Source organism: Rattus norvegicus, chromosome 2 (genome assembly GCF_036323735.1).
Source record: "Rattus norvegicus strain BN/NHsdMcwi chromosome 2, GRCr8, whole genome shotgun sequence".
Classification (NCBI taxonomy): Eukaryota; Metazoa; Chordata; class Mammalia; order Rodentia; family Muridae; genus Rattus; species Rattus norvegicus.
The window spans coordinates 165,181,890-165,203,884 of NC_086020.1; the positions used below are offsets into that span (position 1 = coordinate 165,181,890).

Sequence of the window (21,995 nt, forward strand, 5' to 3'; positions counted from 1 at the left end):
CTTATACATAGATATTAATATTTTCTGCCAAAATCTAATGCCACCAAAGCCCATGGGCCAATAAGTATTAAAATTCGCAAGATAGTTTCTATGAGACATTTGGCTAGCCCTAACGCTTTGAGGAAAATATAAACCTGTTTTAAAGAATCTACAGAAAAGCATCTAGTTTGGGAAAGCATGGGATCCTTATTAAGGGGTAGGAATATGGGATGAACACCTAGAGGTTCATGCTGCTGCACATTAGCAGGTCAGAACTGGCACCAGCATGAAGCAACCTTTGAAGGGAGCCAGAAGTTCCAGCGGGAACATTTGGTGAGGATTCTGCCAACTGCCTTTATTACCTTGGAACACATCTCAGTTACAGGTATCTCCAGTTCTGTTCTGCAGACACTTCGAGCTCCATCTGTGGTTGATGAATGTGTTTTAGTATGCTATTACAAATTATGGCTTGAGGCACTGCTATACTTGCTCCCTACAAATTCAGCTGTGTAAAATATACTGTATTTCTTGCTTCTATATAGTCCCACAGCAGAAAGGGGAGTGAGAGAAATGGGAATACTAATTTTTATTGCAATTTGTTGTTAGTTTGTTTATTTCCAAAGGAGAGGTATTTCTAATTTCATACTGAAATAGGTGATTACAAATGCTGGGGTATAAATTCCCAATAGATTCTATGCTAAACATTTTCAAAGGAAGTTAGAACGACCTGTTTATATATTTTAAATTAAGTCAAAACTTGAGCAGTAACCAAATAATCATCCAATTTTCTTTGAGGTAAGGATTAAATAAGGTTTTTATCACTTTAACTTAAACATTCTTACTTTCTAATTGGATTTATTCTGCTTTGATAAACATCTCTATAACTTAATACAACCTTTAAATATTTTTACTTAAATATTGTATTTCCTAGATATATTTCAGAAGTAGTTTTAGAATGAGAACTATAATATATAAAAATTTGCATGTTGACTTACAGATTTGGCAGGGTATTTTGCCCTACATGGTGGTTTTATAAATGAAGACCTTCCAGAGGATTAACAAAGTCGTGTGTGAAGAGATCTTGATGACTGACATTAATTAGTATTTTGGTAACAGTGCAAGTCAGTGTATAACATTATAAAATTGAATAATATAATTTGGTTATATTTTTCTTTTATTCTAAGTAAGGGTTAATTTAAAATCCTGAACTGTAGTCTTTATGTTCTCCCCATGGACAAGACTTTAGGGAAAACCGTTAGCCTCTGTGGCACTTTTCCTTGTTTTTCTCCCTCTTGTAAGTTTTATTATGACAAGTCCTGATTAGCCATTTTAAAATGCTATACTCAAGCTTCCCTGATCCTAGTTTATTCAGAGTTGATGTCTGGGTTTCATTTGCTAATTATCGACCTCTTTGTTATTGATTTAATAAGGTCAGACTCGTGTATATAATACTTTCTCTTGTGTAACAGTTCTCTGATTTTCTTTCATAATTGACTTAGAAATTGAGTAAGTTTATCTGACATCTATTTCCATTTTAATACATAATTGTGGCATGGTAACTATAAAATATATGGTGAAGTGTAGTAAGGTTTGATTGTATATGTTGAGTGTTATTTGAATATATATTCTTTATATCAGGCTGTTTAAAATTTTTTAATCTAAAACTAGTTAAACAAATACAACTCTTCTATTTACATTTCAAATTTATGTTTCTAAAATCATTGTCCTGTAATCCTTTATATTCCATATATATATATATATATATATATGTATATATATATGTGTGTGTGTGTGTGTGTGTGTAGATCTAATTAATGCTATAATTTTATATTTAATATTTATTTTAGATAGCATAGGGATTTGCTTTTGTCCTTGTTATGCTTGATATTTGCCTGGGTTCGCTTATTCAATAATTTCTTTGTATATATTTTAATTTTCCAAGTCTATATTTTTATTTCATTCTGGCATAATGGTATTCACAGTAAAGTATGTATTCTAATGTGCAAATTCATGACCACTACCAACCAACTCTAGCTTTTAACATTATTTCTATTTCATAAGTATAACTTATCTCTACTTTATATGCCATTCCATAGGTGTTTTATATCATTTCAAGTGTTTGAGGGATATCTTAACACTGAAATGTATGCAAATGTCAGAATTATTAAATTATAAAAGGCAAAACTTTAGTTGTCAAGAAATCAGTATCTGTATCACCAAACAAGTCAAAAGATGCTGAGGGTTATCTATTACATATTGCATAGAGTTGGGAAGGCTGAGTATTATGGAGGCATGAGAAACAGCAGCACATAGCTAACATTAAGAGTAATAACCTACATAATAGGTTTTTGGTATTGAGAACTGTAACTCAGCATTTCACACCTATTGGGTAAGTCCTCTATTGTATCCCTAGTCCAATAGAGTTTCAATAGCTCCTCACCCCCAAATCTGGCATGACTTCAGTGATCTTTCATATAACATTCAGAAATACCAATCTCCTAGCACACATCCAAAGCAGGTGTGACTCTCTGGGGAAGAGCATCACATGCACAGAGACCCCTGACTGGAGGTTCTCAGAGTGACACACAGGTGTCTGCTAACACCTTGCCATACTCGATTACAAAGTAACACGTTTCAACAGCTCCTGGTGAACACTTGAAAACCGATACTATTGGCATCTATAAAGATAAAGCAAGTAATTTTCCATTTAAAAGAAAAAGCAGAAATGATAATATCTGGCAGTCTGTATGTGTTAGATTGCTGTGAAACCTAGAATGCCAGGAATCCCACAACTTTTCAGCAGCTTAGGGAAAGGAGAAGCTCTGACTGTAGACTTTTCCTATCCATACACAAAGGTAGATTTACTGAGTTTCCTCCACTGGGCCCTTATGGTTTGTTCATGAATCACCCGGAAAGTTTGCTTTGCAAATGAACTACGAGTATGCTGGGAAATCATCAATAAAATAAAAACCCAGAAGAAAAATTAAATGGGTTTTACCAAACTTTGAAACAGTGAGTTACCAAGAGTCAGCAAGCTGTTATCCAGTTTCTGAAGTTAGGCTTTACAAAATAAGTTCCAATGACGGAGGAAGGTTCAAGATTTTATTCCCATCCAGAGTCCTTTATGCAAAAGCTGTGCAAAATATAACTGAAGCATCCCATAGGTACAGCATGCTGTGTATATATTTTAGGCAATGACACAAGCTGGATAAATTTGTTCACAAAGTTGCCAGAAGTAGCGTGGGTCCTGACTGGACAATTCCAATTCCCATAGAATCCTTTTTTTCTTTCTTTTTTTTTTATAAACTTGAGTATTTCTTATATACATTTCGAGTGTTATTCCCTTTCCCGGTTTCCGGGCAAACATCCCCCTCCCCCTCCCCTTCTTTATGGGTGTTCCCCTCCCAACCCTCCCCCCATTGCCGCCCTCCCCCCAACAATCTAGTTCACTGGGGGTTCAGTCTTAGCAGGACCCAGGGCTTCCCCTTCCACTGGTGCTCTTACTAGGATATTCACTGCTACCTATGAGGTCACAGTCCAGGGTCAATCCTTGTTCTTAAAGCTGCACTCTGGGTTAGCACAATCATTGTAGCAGAGCACATCCTACGGAGGAGTGGGCTAGCAGTGCTGGCAGAGGAGTGAGGAAGCTCCTGTGTCTTCATAATGACTGGTAACCCCACGTGACTCATCAGACGCGCTTGGGCATCATTTACATTCATGATGTTGCAGGGCTGACATCAGGGACTTGAGGAAATACCATGTGGTAATGAAATATGTCTAAATTCCTTCTCAGGCTGTCCACATCGTTCCTAGATTCTCCCAGGACGCCATCAGTGTTTTAGGTTTCAGCTTCCTCGTTCTGAATGACTCCTACCACTTAACGGACAAACATTTGTGATATTACCCGTCAAACATAAAGGACAGGCTTAGTTCTGGGCCTTGCGGTTATGGCCTGTTCTCGGGTGGAAGGTAAAGGACAGCGTGTCTAGACTGCAAGAGTCGCAGATAATGTGAAGCCTGGGCTGTATCCAGAGATTCCCTACAGCCATTATGTGAGTTTGATTTTTCCCTGTCTGTACAAGAGGTGCAGATGTCCACCTTCTGTTGGCTCTTTGCCTGTGGCTATGTGTACCTTTGGCAGCCTGCTGACACAGCCTGTTGTACTGTTCCACAACGCCTGCATGTGGGCATCTCTGCTGCCAAAACCTGCTTAGAATAACTATTTTCTCTGAAAATTGTGTTAAGATCCCATTTACTATGTTGTATTACTTACACTTTCTCTTAGAGTTCTGTTTTTTTTTGTTTGTTTGTTTGTTTTGTTTTGTTTCTTTTCACAAAACTTGAGCTTAGATTGTTAGGTAAAGAGAGTTTCATTAGTTTACTTTATTAGAGGGGATTTTTTTATTGTAATGGCTTTCTTTCTTAAGTAATTTTTAATCCTGTCAAATGAATGACAACTGTGTTTCATTCCCATTTGCCTACTATACACCTTTTGTTTTGTAATGCAGGTCATTTTTTTATTCTAGTTTAGAAAATGATACAATGTATTACAAGTAAGAGATGTTTTTATGTCCAATACTTTCAATTTAAATATCTTTTTGTTCAAAATTATATATCTATTTTTCTCTGTTTTCTTTACATTTTTCTTTGTTTTATCTTTTCTCTATTATGTTTCCCTTTTTCTTGGGACTAATCAACCCTTACTTACCCCCTTATCTTTTGTATTATTGTTTCTGGCAGCATTTGCCAACTTCAGCCTACCTGGCGCTAGGTTATGTTTAAAAAAATAAATTCATATCATAATTATAGATGGCAAAATGTATCAGATTAAGGTGAGGACAACAACAGCAGAGCCCCACAGAGTAGAAAAGAAATTAGTCATATGCATATGAAACAGCCTGATTCACAATAAACATGGGTTACTTGATTGACCTTAGAAGAATTTGTCAACCCAGTGTGAAATTGCTGCCCTGTGATGTAACCACTCTCCTGCCAACCCAGCTCTTAAAGACCTCTCACTGTGGACTGAATGTACATCTGGCCAGTTTTACATGAAATGTGCTAACCATGTCTACTAAAAACTATGTCTGATTTATATACAGCCCCCCAGACTAAGGCATCTGCAAATCGATTTCTGTTTTGCATCTGTGTGAAGTTAGTATTTCAATTATCATACACGAGACAGGGACTTTCAAGATTTTCTTTCCCGTACTGCTCAATTCCTGTTATACTACACCCTCTAAGACTTTCTTAATTCAATAAAGGAGCACATGTAGAGATAGGCTTCAGCAAGCCACTGTTTTGTCCTTTAAGGGGGACTTAGGCATGACTTAGGGCAGCTTTCTCTGGCTTCTAGATATTTGTCCTTGGAAAATTACAGTTTTGTTTAGGTCACTCTAAAAAGGTAGAACTTCTAAATCATTCTCCTTTGATTTTACATTGACAATAGTTATGGCTTGTCCTTACACTTTCGCTCAAGGGGGCCCTTAAACTCAGTAACTATTGTTACTTCAAATGTAATGCCTTTGATCTCTCAGAATTTTTCTTTTAGAATAATGAAAGAAAAACTATACTTTTATTTAATAGTAAACATTGCAGTCCATAGATTGTTTTGAATATAATCTTTATGAAATGTTTTATAGTAGAATAGATTTGGTGTAGGTTGAGGACCTGAATAAATCCCTCTGTTTGCTTCCATAGCATTGATGATTGTTCCATTTTAAAGAGCTGCTACATAGGGATGAATATTCTCATGTTCAAAATCATTGGTAATATTGGCTTTCTTTTGATTTGATCTGAGAAAATAAATGTCACCCCTTTTTTCTGTAATAACACACTGTAGACAGAAGGAACAAAATATATTGATTAGTTTAAGCATAAAGGACCACAGTGGAGTTAAGCACTGTTATTATTTAGATTTTACAAAAAGAAAGGGAGAAAGAAAGAAAGAAAGAAGGAAAGAAAGAAAGTAAGGAAGGAAAGAAAAGAAAAAACCTTATGCAAAGTGTACCTAGTTAGAAGATTTCTAAGGATCTATAACTAGTTAGCTGAGTTTGAAGTGCTGAGGCATTTGAATATTTTACTATCTATTTACTTTTCCTTATAAAAATACCTTCTGCAATGTGGAAACCTTTCTCCAATGACCCTTCATGTACCTTAGAGAACAGAAGCAAGATCATGCGAAAATAATTGAAGTTGATTTGCTTTTGTAGTTACCAGAATCTAGAAGGCTCGGATTCTACAACGTGGTTTATTCTAGACTACACTCTCCTGCATCAGGAGCTGCTACCATGTGGCTGAGGCAAGGTAATGACCACCTGGGCTTTTTGTGATTATTTCCAAATGCAGAAGTGAGGTAACACAGGCCCACAAGCTCCATTGTGCTTTAAGATCTTCTGTTTCTTCAAATAATTGGGTATGAGTGTGCCAAATTTCTAGATAGGTCAGCATTCAATACTTCTTGAGATCACCTGATATAAAACCACAGACACATTCCAACTATAGATTTAATTCAATTATTACTAGAGGCAGCAGCAGCCAAAACAAACAAACAAACAAACGAACAAAACCCCGGTATTTCCACAAACTGTATAGCCTGCCATTGTTAACAGCAACACATTTAACACTTTCAGGCTCCTTTACTGTGTTGTAACTGGTTTCCCCAAGCAGTGCATGCCTGTATTCATGGTTTGGATAGGAGAGTGTGCTTGCTTTGTATATGCAGTACCATATACGAATATGACAGTACAAATCTGTATAGTAAATACAACAAAACTTAAAGTAATAGTACTGAAAAGTGCATACAACTTACATTTTCAAACTACAGCAGGCTTATTTGTGATAGCCAGAAGCTGGAAACAACCCAGATGTCCCAAAAAGAAGAATGAATACAGAAAAGGTGGTTCATTTACACAAAAGAGTTTTGCAGGCAAATGGATGGAACTAGAAAAATATCATCCTGAGTGAGGTAAGAACCCCGAAGGATATGCATTTTATAAACTCACTAATAATGGATATTAGCCAAAAAAAATACAGAATTTCCAGGATATAATCCACAGAACTTAGGAAGGCTGACAAGCTGAAGGGACCAAGTAAGAATGCTTCAGTCCCACTTGGGAGGGAGAATACAGGAAGGAGGAGGGACATGGGTGGGAAAGGTGAAAGGGAGAATAAGGAGAGAACATGATCAGGTATTGGGGTTTGTCTGGGGGTCAGGAGTGAAACCCTAAAGGCCAGCAGAAAGAATGGAAACAGGCAACCTTGGAAGGTAGGAGGAGGGGGACCCTCTAGGATATACCAAAGACCTGGGAGGTGAGAGACACTCAGAACTCAAAGAGGGACACCTGAGATGAAATGCCCTACAGTGGGGAGAGGGAACTTGTAGGATTCATTCCAGTAGAAAGACTGGAGGGATGGGATTGCCATCCCACAGACAAAAAACTCTGTCCCAGAATTGTTCCTGTCTGAACGAATTGCAGAGACAAAAATGGAGGAAAAGGTGGTCCAATGACAGGCCCAAATTGGGATCCAGTTCAGGGGAAGGCCCCACGGCCTGACAATATTACTGATGCTATGGTGTGCTTACAAACAGGAACCTATCATGGCTGCCCTCTGAAAGGCCCAACAAGCACCTGAAAGAGTGAGATATAGATATTTGCACCCACCCAGTGGACAGAAACTGGTGACCTATTTGGTTGAATTAAGGAAAAACTGGAAGCAGCTGGGGGAGGAGGGTGACCCTGTAGGAGGACCAGCAATCTCCACTAACCTAGATACCCCAGAATCAGACACTGAGCCACTAACCAGCCAGCATATACCAGCCTATATGAGGCCCTCAACACATGTAGAACAGAAGACTGCTGGGTCTGGATTCAGTCAGAAAAGATGCTCCTAAACCTCAAGAGACTTGGGACCACAGGCAGTGGGGAGGTCTGGTAGGATGGTGGTGGGTGTTGGGACATCCTCTTGGAGACAGGGAAATGAGGAGTGGGACTTGGAGCAGTTAAAGGGTGGAGCAGGAGGGAGTTAAGTCTGCAGTGTAAAAAATAATTAAAGAAAAAAAAATAAATTGATAAAAAAGAACAATGTAAAATAAAGGCTAGATTCTTATGACTAATGTTTCCCTCTTTAACAATTGACCATGCTCATTTTATTTGCTTGTGTATTTAATTGTTTAACAAAGATTTGATAATTTACTAATGTATAAGTGTCAAAATTACATGACATTTCAAGTCTTTCAAACAGAAGATGGCAAGAAATTCATCCGATAAACTGAAGAAATAACTATAAAACTTTAGAGGATGGAAAAAGATGGTCGGGGAAGTCCTGGATGAATCATCAACACCTTTAGAAGAAGACAGATGACAAGAAGGAAGTCAATGTGGTTGGAATGAGATGAAAAAAATCTTGTCATGGGAGATCCCTTGGTTGTGTTTAATTTGTTGATTCCTATCAAACTGGTCATAGGAAACCTTGAAATTAAGTAGTGTCTGTCCTTCATCTTTGATCTCTTTTATCAGCATGTCTATTCTAGTTCTTTAAAATTTCCATATAAACCAGAGACAGGATTTTTTGAAATTCACAAAATAACTTGCTAGAATTTCAGTTATATTGCATCAACTATAGAGATAATATTGGCAAAAGAAATTCTAATGTGCTACTGACATTGAGTCTTCCAATTTTTGACACAACAAAAAGCTTTTGCATCAAAAGGAATAAGAGATTATTTATTATGACTAAATATAGTGGCTCTCAAGAATGAGCACTTGGATTGTCGTGAATGCTGTTTTTAAAGTGGTAGCAGTTGCATGAATATTTATACTCATGTACCCACATATGGAGAGCACCAGAGGTGCAAGTATGTGAAGACCAGAGTGGGTAGGTGTTGTTGATATGATGCTAGAGGGTCTAGAACCACATCCTGAGACCCATAGGAAAACAAAAAACTTTTCTCCTGCTCTGAGCCTCAGAGAGAAAACAAACACTTCCTCTGGTCCATGTGTAAATGTTTATAGTGTGTGCAAAAATGCTTTAGCATAGCTTTTTTCCCCCTGGATGTTTAGCGCCTTAAGTTACAGTGAGAATGGCTAAGATCAAAAACTCAGGTGACAGCAGATGCTAGCAAGGATGTGAAGAAAGAGGACAACACCTGCATTGCTGGTGGGATTGCAAGCTGGTACAAAAGATGTAGAAATCAATCTGGTGGTTCCTCAGAAAATTGGACATAGTACTACATGAAGACCCAGCTATACCATCCCTGGGCATATACCCAAAAGATGTTCCAAAATATAACAAGGACATATGTTCCACTAAGTTCATAGCAGCCTTATTTATAATAGCCAGAAGCTGGAAAGAACCCAGATGTCCTTCAACCAAGGAATGGATACAGAAAATGTGGTACATTTACACAATGGAATACTTAGAGCTATTAAAAACAAGGACTTCATGAAATTCTTAGGCAAATGGATGGAGCTAGAAAATATCATCTTGAGTGAGGTAACCCACTCACAAATAAAAAATACATAGTATGTACTCACTGATAAGTGGATATCAGCCCAAAAGCTCAGGATACCCAAGAAAAAACTCACAGACCATATGAAGCTCAAGAAGGAAGACAAAAACATGGATTCTTCATTCCTTCTTACAAGGGGGAACAAAATACTCACAGGAGGAAATACAGGGAGAAAGCGTGGAGCAGAGACTGAAGAAAGGCCATCCAGAGACTGCCCTACCTGGGGGTCCATCCCATATGCAGCCATCAAACTCAGTCACTATTGCTGATGCCCAGAAGTGCTTGCTCACAGGAGCCTGATATGGATGTCTTCTTAGAGGCTCTGCCAGAGCCTTATTGATACAGATGAGGATGCTTGCAGCTAAGCATAAGTCTGAGCACGGGGACTCCAATGGAGGAATTAAAGGACTGAAGGAATGAAAGGGGTTGAAGCCCCATAGGAAGAACAACATATCAACCAACAAGACACCTGGGAGCTGCCAAGGACTAAAGCACCAACAAAAGAGTACACATGGAGGGACCCATAGCTCCATTTGCTTATGTAACAGAGGATGGCATTGTCTAGCATCAATAGAGAAGCCTTTGGACCTGTGAAGGCTCATTTCCCCAATGTAGGGTAATGCCAGGGTGCTGAGTTAGGAGTGGGTGGGTGGGCAGGAGGTGCATCCTCATAGAAGCAGGGGGAGGGGAGTGTGAAAGAGGGTAGTAACTGGAAAGAGGATAACATTTGAAAAGAAAATACATGAAATATCCAATAAACAAATACCAACAGAAGTTGCAACTACTGAGATTAGGTAAACTTTGTTTTGCTGGGAATCTGAATTTGATGTAAGAAATAATTTTTCATTATTCTACTTTATTCATTGAAGCAGGATCTATTAATCAAAGAAACAGCTGTCAGATATGCCTACTCTACTCATCCAGCTTGATATGGGAATCCCACGCCTCCACCTTTGAGACAAAATGACAGCAGTTCATCATGCCCACGCTGCATTTACTTGGGTACTATGCATCCAAATGATTGGTGCTGCTATGTGCATTGACAGTGTTTTATCCACAAATTCAGCCTCAAGTTCTTTTTTTCCCCCATTTTTATTAAATGGGGAATTTCTTATTTACATTTCTAAAGTAATTCCATTTCCAGGTTTCCTGTCCATCAACCCCTTAACTCCTCTACCTCACCTTCTATATGGGTGTTCCCCTCCCCATCTACCTCCCCACTACTGCCCCCCGGCAGACAATCCCCTACACTGGGGGTACAACCTTGCCAGGACCAAGGGCTTCCCCTTCAACTGGTGCCCCAACAAGGCTATTCTCTGCTACATATGCAGTTGGAGGTCAGGGTCAGTCCATGTACAGTCTTTGCGTAGTGGTTTAGTCCCTGGAAGCTGTGGTTGGTTGGCAATGTTGTTCTTATAGGGTCGCAAGCCCCTTCGGCTCTTTCAGTCCTTTCTCTAATTCCTCCAATAGGCGTTCTATCTCAGTTCAGTGGTTTGCTGCTAGCATTCGCCTCTGTATTTGACATGTTCTGACTGTGTCTCTGAGTAGAGAGCTATATCCTATTTCTGTCAGCATGCACATCTTAGCTTCATCCATCTTATCTAGTTTTGGTGACTGTATACATATGGACCACATGTGAGTCAGGATCTGAATGGCCGTTCCTTCAGTCTCTGCTCTAAACTTTGCCTCCTGATACACTCCTATGGCTATTTTTGGTCCCCTTTTAAAGAAGTAGTGAAGCGTCTACATTTTGGTCATTCTTCTTGAGTTTCATGTGGTCTGTGCATTGCATCTTGGGATATTTGAGCATTTGGGCTAATATCCACTTTTCAATGAGTGCATACCATGTGTGTATTTCTGTGATTGGGTTACCTCACTCAGGATGATATTTTCTACTTCCATCCTTTTGCTTATGAATTTCAGGAGGTCATTGTTTTTGATAGCTGAGTATCAGAAATGAAAAGGGAGACATAATAACAGAATCAGAGGAAATTCAAAAAAATCATCAGATTCTATTACAAAAGCCTATATTCAACAAAACTGGAAAATCTAGAGGAAATGTACAATTTTCTGGACAAATACCAGGTATCAAAGTTAAATGAGGAACAGATAAACCATTTAAACAAGGCTATAACTCCTAAAGAAATAGAAGCAGTCACTAAAACTCTCCCAACCAAAAAGAGCCCAGGACCAGATGGGTTTAGTGTAGAATTCTCACAAATCTTCATAGAATACCTCATGCCAATACTGTCAAAACTATTCCACAAAATTGAAACAGATAGAACACTACCAATTTCCTTCTATGAAGCCACAATTACTCTTATACTTAAACCACACAAAAACCCAACCAAGGAAGAGAGCTTCAGATCAATTTCCCTTATGAATATTGATGCAAAAATACTCAATAAAATTCTTACAAACCAAATCCAAGAACACATCAAAATGATCATCCATCATGATCAAGCAGGCTTCATCCCAGGTATGCAGGAATGGTTCAATACTTTGAAAATTCTCAATGGTATCCACTATATATACAAACTGAAAGATAAAAACCACATGATCATTTCATTAGATGCTGAGAAAGCATATGACAAAATTCAACACCACTTCATGATAAAAGTCCTGGAAAGAACAGGAATTCAGGGCCATAACTAAACCTAGTAAAAGCCATATACAGCAAACCAGTAGCTAACATTAAAATAAATGGAGAAAAACCTGAAGCAATCCCACTAAAATGAGGGACTAGAAAAGGCTCACAACTCTCTCCCTACTTATTCAATAAAGTTCTCTCAGTCCTAGCCAGAGAAATTAGACAATCAAAGGAGATCAAAGGAATACAAATTGGAAAGAAATAAGTCAAAATAACACTATTGCAGATGATATGACAGCATACATAAGTGACCCCAAAAGTTCCACCAGAGACCTACTAAGCCTGATAAACAACTACAGCAAAGTAGCTGGGTATAAAATTAGCTCAAACACATCAGTAGCCTTCTTCTACTCAAAGGATAAACAGACTGAGAAAAGAATTAAGGAAAGAACACCCCTTATAATAGTCCCAAATGATATAAAATTCCTCAGTAGGACCTTATCCAAGCAAGTGAAAGATCTGTATGATAAGAACTTCAAGTCTCTGAAGAGAGAAATTGAAGATGTCAGAAGGTAAAAATATCTCTCATGCTCATGTATTGGCAGGATTAATATAGTAAAAATGGCCATTTTACCAAAAGCAATCTACAGATTCAATGCAATCCCCATCAAAATTCCAAACCAATACTTCATAGAGTTAGAAAGAACAATTTGCAAATTCATCTGAAATAACAAAAAACCCAGGATAGCTAAAACTATCCTCAACAATAAAAGGACTTCAGGGGGAATCACTATCCCTGAACTCAAGCAGCATTACAGAGCAATAGTGATAAAATCTATATGGTATTGGTACAGAGACAGGCATATAGACCAGTGAAATAGAATTGAAGACCCAGAAATGAACCCACACACCTATAGTCACTTGATTTTTGACAAAGGAGTCAAAACCATGCAATGGAAAAAAAGATAGCATTTTCAACAAATGGTGCCAATTGAACTGGAGGTCAGCATGTAGAAGAATGCAAATCGACCCATTCTTATTGCCCTGTACAAAGCTTAAGTACAAACCAGATATAATCAAACCAATAGAAGAAATAGTGGGGAAGAGTTAAACATATGGGCACTGGAGAAAATTTCCTAAGCAACACTCTAAGATCTAAGAACAAAAATCTAAGATCAAGAATGAATAAGTGGGACCTCATAAGTCAAAGGACACTGTCATTAGGACAAAATAGCAACCAACAGAAGAATGCAAATCGACCCATTCTTATTGCCCTGTACAAAGCTTAAGTACAAACCAGATATAATCAAACCAATAGAAGAAATAGTGGGGAAGAGTTAAACATATGGGCACTGGAGAAAATTTCCTAAGCAACACTCTAAGATCTAAGAACAAAAATCTAAGATCAAGAATGAATAAGTGGGACCTCATAAGTCAAAGGACACTGTCATTAGGACAAAATAGCAACCAACAGATTTGGAAAAGACCTTTAGCAATTCTACATCTGATAGAAAGCTAATATCCAAAATATACAAAGAACTCAAGAAATTAGACTCCAGAGCGCCAAATAACCCTATTAAAAATGGGATTCAGCATCATCGTGATGCTGGAGGACTTCAAGAAAGACATGAAGAACTCCCTTAGAGAAACACAGGAAAACACAAACAAACAAGTAGAAGCCTACAGAGAGGAATCACAAAAATCCCTGAAAGAATTTCAGGAAAACACAATCAAACAGTTAAAGGAATTAAAAATGGAAATCGAAGCAATCAAGAAAAAACACATGGAAACAACCTTGGATATAGAAAACCAAAGGAAGATACAGGGAGCCGTAGATACAAGAATCACCAACAGAATACAAGAGATAGAAGAGAGAATCTCAGGAGCAGAAGATTCCATAGAAATCATCGACTCAACTGTCAAAGATAATGTAAAATGGAAAAAGCTACTGGTCCAAAATATACAGGAAATCCAGGACTCAATGAGAAGATCAAACCTAAGGATAATAGGTATAGAAGAGAGTGAAGACTCCCAGCTCAAAGGACCAGTAAATATCTTCAACAAAATCATAGAAGAAAACTTCCCTAACCTAAAGAAAGAGATGCCCATAAGCATACAAGAAGCCTACAGAACTCCAAATAGATTGGACCAGAAAAGAAACTCCTCCCAACACATAATAGTCAAAACACCAAATACACAAAATAAAGAAAGAATATTAAAAGCAGTAAGGGAAAAAGGTCAAGTAACATATAAAGGCAGACCTATCAGAATCACACCAGACTTCTCGCCAGAGACTATGAAAGCCAGAAGATCCTGGACAGATGTCATACAGACCCTAAGAGAACACACATGCCAGCCCAGGTTACTGTATCCTGCAAAATTCTCAACATAGATGGAGAAACAAAGATATTCCATGACCAAACCAAATTTACACAATATCTTTCTACAAATCCAGCACTACAAAGGATAATAAATGGTAAAGCCCAACATAAGGAGGCAAGCTACACCCTAGAAAAAGCAAGAAACTAATCACCTTGGCAACAAAACAAAGAGAAGAAAAACACACAAAGATAACCTCACATCCAAATATGAATATAACAGGAAGCAATAATCACTATTCCTTAATATTTCTCAACATCAATGGTCTCTACTCCCCAATAAAAAGACATAGATTAACAAACTGGATACACAATGAGGACCCTGCATTCTGCTGCCTACCGGAAACACACCTCAGAGACAAAGACAGACACTACCTCAGTGTGAAAGGCTGGAAAACAACTTTCCAAGCAAATGGTCGGAAGAAGCAAGCTGGAGTAGCCATTCTAATATCAAATAAAATCAATTTTCAACTAAAAGTCATCAAAAAAGATAAGGAAGGACACTTCACATTCATCAAAGGAAAAATTCACCAAGATGAACTCTCAATCCTAAATATCTATGCCCCAAATACAAGGGCACCTACATACGAAAAAGAAACCTTACTAAAGCTGAAAACACACATTGCACCTCACACAATAATAGTAGGAGATTTCAACACCCCACTCTCATCAATGGACAGATCACGGAAACAGAAATTAAACAGAGACGTAGACAGACTAAGAGAAGTCATGAACCAAAAGGACTTAACAGATATTTATAGAATATTCTATCCTAAAGCAAAAGGATATACATTCTTCTCAGCTCCTCATGGTACTTTCTCCAAAATTGACAATATAATTGGTCAAAAAACGGGCCTCAACAGGTACAGAAAGATAGAAATAATCCCGTGCATGCTATCAGACCACCACATGTGGGCGGGAAGAACGCCCACATTCATGTGGAAGTTGAACACTGTTCTACTCAATGATAACCTGGTCAAGGAAGAAATAAAGAAAGAAATTAAAGACTTCTTAGAATTTAATGAAAATGAAGGTACAACATACCGAAACTTATGGGACACAATGAAAGCTGTGCTAAGAGGAAAACTCATAGCTCTGAGTGCCTGCAGAAAGAAACAGGAGAGAGCATATGTCAGCAGCTTGACAGCACACCTAAAAGCTCTAGAACAAAAAGAAGCAAATACACCCAGGAGGAGTAGAAGGCAGGAAATAATCAAACTCAGAGCTGAAATCAACCAAGTAGAAACAAAAAGGACAATAGAAAGAATCAACAGAACCAAAAGTTGGTTCTTTGAGAAAATCAACAAGATAGATAAACCCTTAGCCAGACTAAAAAGAGGACAGAGAGAGTATGCCCAAATTAACAAAATAAGAAATGAAAAGGGAGACATAACTACAGATTCAGAGGAAATTCGAAAAATCATCAGATCTTACTACAAAAGCCTATATTCAAGAAAACTTGAAAATCTGCAGGAAATGGACAATTTCCTAGACAGAAACCAGGTACCAAAGGAACATATAAACCAGTTAAACAACCCCATAACTCCTAACGAAATAGAAGCAGTCATTAAAGGTCTCCAAACCAAAAAGAACACAGATCCAGACGGGTTTAGTGCAGAATTTTATCAGACCTCGTACCAATACTATCCAAAGTATTCGTCAAGTTGAAACAGATGGAGCACTACCGAATTCCTTCTATGAAGCCACAATTACTCTTATACATAAACCACACAAAGACCCAACAAAGAAAGAAAGCTTCAGAGCAATTTCCCTTATGAATATCGATGCAAAAATACTCAAAATTCTGGCAAACCAAATCCAAGAGCACATCAAAACAATCATCCACCATGATCAAGTAGTCTTCATCCCAGGCATGCAGGGATGGTTTAATATATGGAAAACCATCAACGTGATCCATTATATAAACAAACTGAAAGAACAAAACCACATGACCATTTCATTAGATGCTGAGAAAGCATTTGACAAAATTCAACACCCCTTCATGATAAAAGTACTGGAAAGAATAGGAATTCAAGGCCCATACCTAAACATAGTAAAAGCCATATACAGCAAACCAGTTGCTAACATTAAACTAAATGGAGAGAAACTTGAAGCAATCCCACTAAAATCAGGACTAGACAAGGCTGCCCACCCTCTCCCTACTTATTCAATATAGTTCTTGAAGTTCTAGCCAGAGCAATCAGACAACAAAAGGAGATCAAGGGGATACGGATTGGAAAAGAAGAAGTCAAAATATCGCTATTTGCAGATGATATGATAGTATATTTAAGTGATCCCAAAAGTTCCACCAGACAACTACTAAAGCTGATAAATAACTTCAGCAAAGTGGCTGGGTATAAAATTAACTGAAATAAATCAGTAGCCTTCCTCTACACAAAAGAGAAACAAGCCTAGAAAGAAATTAGGGAAACGACACCCTTCATAATAGTCCCAAATAATATAAAGTACCTCTTTGTGACTTTAACCAAGCAAGTAAAAGATCTGTACAATAAGAACTTCAAGACTCTGTAAAAAGAAATTGAAGAATACCTGAGAAGATTGAAAGATCTCCCATGCTCATGGATTGGCAGGATTAATACATTAAAAATGGCCATTTTAGCAAAAGTGATCTACAGATTCAATGCAATCCCCATCAAAATACTAATCCAAATCTCCATAGAGTTAGACAGAACAATTTGCAAATACATCTGGAATAATAAAAAACCCAGGATAGCTAAAACTATCCTCAACAATAAAAGGACCTCAGGGGGGATCACTATCCCTGAACTCAAGCAGCATCACAGAGCAATAGAGATCAAAAGTGCATGGTATTGGTACAGTGACAGACAGATAGACCAATGGAATAGAATTGAAGACCCAGAAATGAACCCACACACCTAGGGTCACTTGAATTTTGACAAAGGAGCCAAAACCATCAAATGGAAAAAAAGATAGCATTTTCAGCAAATGGTGCTGGTTCAACTGGAGGTCAACATGTAAAAGAATGCAGATCGATCCATGCTTATCACCCTGTACAAAACTTAAGTCCAAGTGGATCAAGGACCTCCACATCAAACCAGATACACTCAAACTAATAGAAGAAAAAGTGGGGAAGAATCTTGAACACATTGGCACTGGAGAATATTTCCTGAACAAACAGCAATGGCTTTCGCTCTAAGATCAAGAATCGACAAATGGGATCTCATAAAACTGCAAAGGTTCTGTAAGGCAAAGGACACTGTGGTTAGGACAAAACGGCAACCAACAGATTGGGAAAAGATCTTTACCAATCCTACAACAGATAGAGGGCTTCTATCCAAAATATACAAAGAACTCAAGAAGATATACCTCAGGGAGACAAATAACCCTATTAAAAATGGGGTTCAGTGCTAAACAAAGAATTCACAGCTGAGGAATGCCGAATGTCTGAGAAACACCTAAAGAAATATTCAACATCTTTAGTAATAAGGGAAATGCAAACCAAAACAACCCTGAGATTTCACCTCACACCAGTGAGAATGGCTAAGATCAAAAACTCAGGTGACAGCAAATGCTGGTGAGGATGCGGAGAAAGAGGAACACTCCTCCATTGTTGGTGGGATTGCAGACTGGTACAACCATTCTGGAAATCAGTCTGGAGGCTCCTCAGAAAATTGGACATTGAACTGCCTGAGGATCCAGCTATACCTCTCTTGGGCATATACCCAAAAGATGCCCCAACATATTAAAAAGACACATGCTCCACTATGTTCATCGCAGCCTTATTCATAATATCCAGAAGCTGGAAAGAACCCAGATGCCCTTCAACAGAGGAATGGATACAGAAAATGTGGTACATCTACACAATGGAATATTACTCAGCTATCAAAAACAATGACTTTATGAAATTCGTAGGCAAATGGTTGGAACTGGAAAATATCATTCTGAGTGAGCTAACCCAATCACAGAAAGACATACATGGTATGCACTCATTGATAAGTGGCTATTAGCCCAAATGCTTGACTTACCCTAGATGCGTAGAACAAATGAAACTCAAGACGGATGATCAAAATGTGAATGCTTCACTCATTCTTTAAAAGGGGAACAAGAATACCTTTGCAGGGAAGAGGGAGGCAAAGATTAAAACAGAGACTGAAGGAACACCCATTCAGAGCCTGCCCCACATGTGGCCCATACATATACAGCCACCCAATTAGACAAGATGGATGAAGCAAAGAAGTGCAGGCCAACAGGAGACAGATGTAGATCGCTCCTGAGAGACACAGCCAGAATACAGCAAATACAGAGGCGAATGCCAGCAGCAAACCACTGAACTGAGAATAGGACCCCCGTTGAAGGAATCAGAGAAAGAACTGGAAGAGCTTGAAGGGGCTCAAGACCCCTTATGACCAACAATGCCATGCAACTAGAGTTTCCAGGGACTAAGCCACTACCTAAAGACTATACACGGACTGACCCTGGACTCTTACCTCATAGGTAGCAATGAATATCCTAGTAAGATTACCAGTGGAAGGGGAAGCCCTTGGTCCTGCCAAGACTGAACACCTAGTGAACATGATTGTTGTGGGGAGGGTGGTAATGGCGGGAAGCCCATATAGAGGGGAGAGGGAGGGGTTAGGGGGATGTTGGCCAGGAAACCGGGAAGAGGAATAACAATCAAAATGTAAATAAGAAATATTCAAGTTAATAAAGATAAAAAATACCCAAGTTAATAAAGCTGAAAAATATTACAAAAAAAAGAAAAAAAAAGAAAGAAAGACCAATTCTGCAGCCTTATCCCAGAACACCCACATAAATGCTTAGGATTAGATCCAGTCATCTGTATTTCCCCCACCATATTCATTCTTTCAAAGTAGTCTAGGCTTTTGGGCCACCATATAAGAAGTTTGTTGTATGATTATCCTTGGTAAATCCATGACCCAAATAACAACAACCAGAAAAAAAATTAGATTTTATTTTAACATTTCTTTTATATTTAATTGTTTACAAAACTGTATTGGTTAGGCAACACACCAGTGAATCTGTCACATGAGTACCTAAGGAAGCAGGAGTGAGGAACTTTCTATGGAGATTTCAAGAACACATACCATTTCCTTGTGCCTAAGTAAAGTACTTAATGTTTTCTCTGTTATAAAAGATTAAATATGTTGAATAATTCTAATTCACATAGAAACATCAGCCAAGGCGTAGAATACAAAGAACTAGACTAATGTAGAATAGTTCTAGGTTGAATTCCCAGATCACCATCGTGCCATGTTTAAGAATGAGTAGAGTACACAGTAGCTGTTTTCAGACACACCAGAAGAGGGCATTAGATCACATTACAGATCGATGTAGTTGTTGGGAAATGATCTCAGGACCTCTGGAAGAATAGTCAGTGCTCTTAATCACTGAGTCATCTCACCAGACCTGATATTTGAGTATTAGGCAAAAAGCTCAGAATACCTAGGATATAACTCACAGATCATATGAATCTCAGGAAGCAGAAAGACTAAAGTGTAGATGCTTCAGTCCTACTTAGAAGGAGGAACAAAATAAATACAGGAGGTAGAGGGTGGGAAAGACTTGAGATGAAGAAAGGAAGGGGAGAGGGAAGGGGGGCAGGATTAGGTATGGGAGGAGAGGGGAGAGATGGACAGAGCATCAGGAGTGAATAGAGGTATGAAGTAGGGGAAAGGGGAATGGTGTAGTCCAGATGCCAGGAAAAAGGCTCCCAGAACCCAACATAGGGATAACATTAGCTGAAAAAAACCCAAAAGGGAAGTGAGAACCTCTAAGGATCATATCCAGAGTTAGACACAGCCCCTGGTTGAGGGATCGGCCACCCACCCATCTCAAAACTTTTAACCCAGAATTGCTCCTGTCTAAAGGAAATACAGTGACAAGGAGTAGAGCAGGGACTGAAGGGAAGGCCATCCAGAAACTGCCACACCTGGAGATCCATCCCATACTCAGCCAGCAAACCCAGACACCATTGCGCATAGATGCCAAGAAGTTCTTGCTGACAAAATACTGATACAGCTGTCTCCCGAGAGACTGACGGAACCTGACCAATACAGATGTGGATGCTTGCAGCCAACCATCAGACTGAGCACAGAGACCACAATGGAGGAACTAGGGGAAGGACTGAAGGAGCTGAAGGGGTTTGCAACCCCATAGGAAGAATGACAATATCAAGCGACCAGACCCCCAGAGCTTCCAGGGACTAAAGCACAAACCAAAGAATACAGATGGAGGGACCAATGGCTCCAGCTGCATATTTAGCAGAGGATGGCTTTCTTGGGTATCAATGGGAGGAGAAGTCCTTGATCCTGTGAAGGCTTAATGCCCCAGTATAATGGAAGGCCAGGGCAGGGAGGCAGGAGGGAGTGGGGCCGGGGAATACCCGCATAGAAGCAGGGGAGACTAGGATAGGGAGGTTGAGGAGGGGAAACCTGGAAGAGAGATAACATTTGAAATGTAAATAAATAAAATAACAAATAACAAACAAGTAAATAAATAAATAAAAAAGGATGAGTTAGAACAACACTCATCAGTGATGACAGGATCATTGGTGTGAAGGCTGACAGACTCTTGTAATAAATAGTTCACGCTAAAATCAGTCATAGCAGTGTTGAAAATATGAAAGCCTGGTATGTCAACTGACCTAATAAGGAAATATATATCAACTCTGTAAATTCAAAATCTTTAACTAAATTCACCAAGTAGGCCTGGTTTTGGAGAAGCATTTGAAATGTGTGACAAATAACACAAACATTTACATTCAAATGATAAAATGGCATGTTTTCTTAAGAGACTGGAGGATAAATAAGTATATTACCATTGTCATAGGGTTTTTTTTCTTTTTCTTTATTCATATTATATTGTGAGATGCAATCAGTTATGCTTGTTGAAAGGAATTTTTTATTTTGTGCTGAATGTATCTTTTTTTTGTATTTTATTCAAGTTTTATTTTAAGTGATTCTAATTACAGCATTTGAAGGGGTGGAGCTAATTCCACACAAAATGGAAGAGTCTATAATGTACCCGTTAAACTGGTAAAAAGAGAGGTGTGGCTACAAGAGGAGTCAGTTGATATCCCTAGTGTTGTCAGGGTGTGACCACAATCACCCACCCAGCTTTGACCTGGAGAACCCAGAAGCTATTTCATACTCCGGTGCAATGGCGAAAAAAGGAATTAAAATAAAAAATAGAAGAAAGAAAGAAAACCACCCCACAACACAGGAAAGAATTAAGTCCTGAATGTCTGGCTCCATCATGTCCACCCTCTCCACCCTAAAATGGCACAAAAGAAATAGCTAACCACACCCTAAAGACTAAAACAGGTAACTGATGGGCTAGGAAGGGAACAGGGCACGGTGGAAACAGGGCGTGACCATCTGTCTAAAAAATAAAACAACAACAAAAAAAACCTGTCCCTTTCACGTAGGTGTGTACATGTTTCCGAGCAGACAGGATTGGGACACCGGGGTTCGATGTTCAGGAAGCCACAACTTCATGTGTGGACTGGATACAGATTTGCAAAGGGTCCACACAT

The 21,995-nt window shown here is 38.6% G+C and overlaps 1 long non-coding RNA gene across 2 annotated transcripts in view; it reads left to right on the forward strand.

Annotated features, from left to right (window-relative positions):
- The first annotated feature begins 3,588 nt into the window (after window positions 1–3,588).
- The window catches only part of LOC120100851 (uncharacterized), a 43,573-nt gene continuing 25,166 nt past the window's right edge, over window positions 3,589–21,995 (forward strand). The window contains exons 1-4 of one of the 2 annotated variants that reach the window (XR_010064317.1): window positions 3,589–4,031; window positions 6,192–6,285; window positions 6,806–6,946; window positions 8,212–10,119. This is a non-coding gene — a long non-coding RNA (uncharacterized LOC120100851). Of the gene's footprint in view, window positions 4,032–6,191; window positions 6,286–6,805; window positions 6,947–8,211; window positions 10,120–21,995 lie in introns of those variants that run through there. The other variant, XR_010064316.1, reaches the window with a different exon arrangement.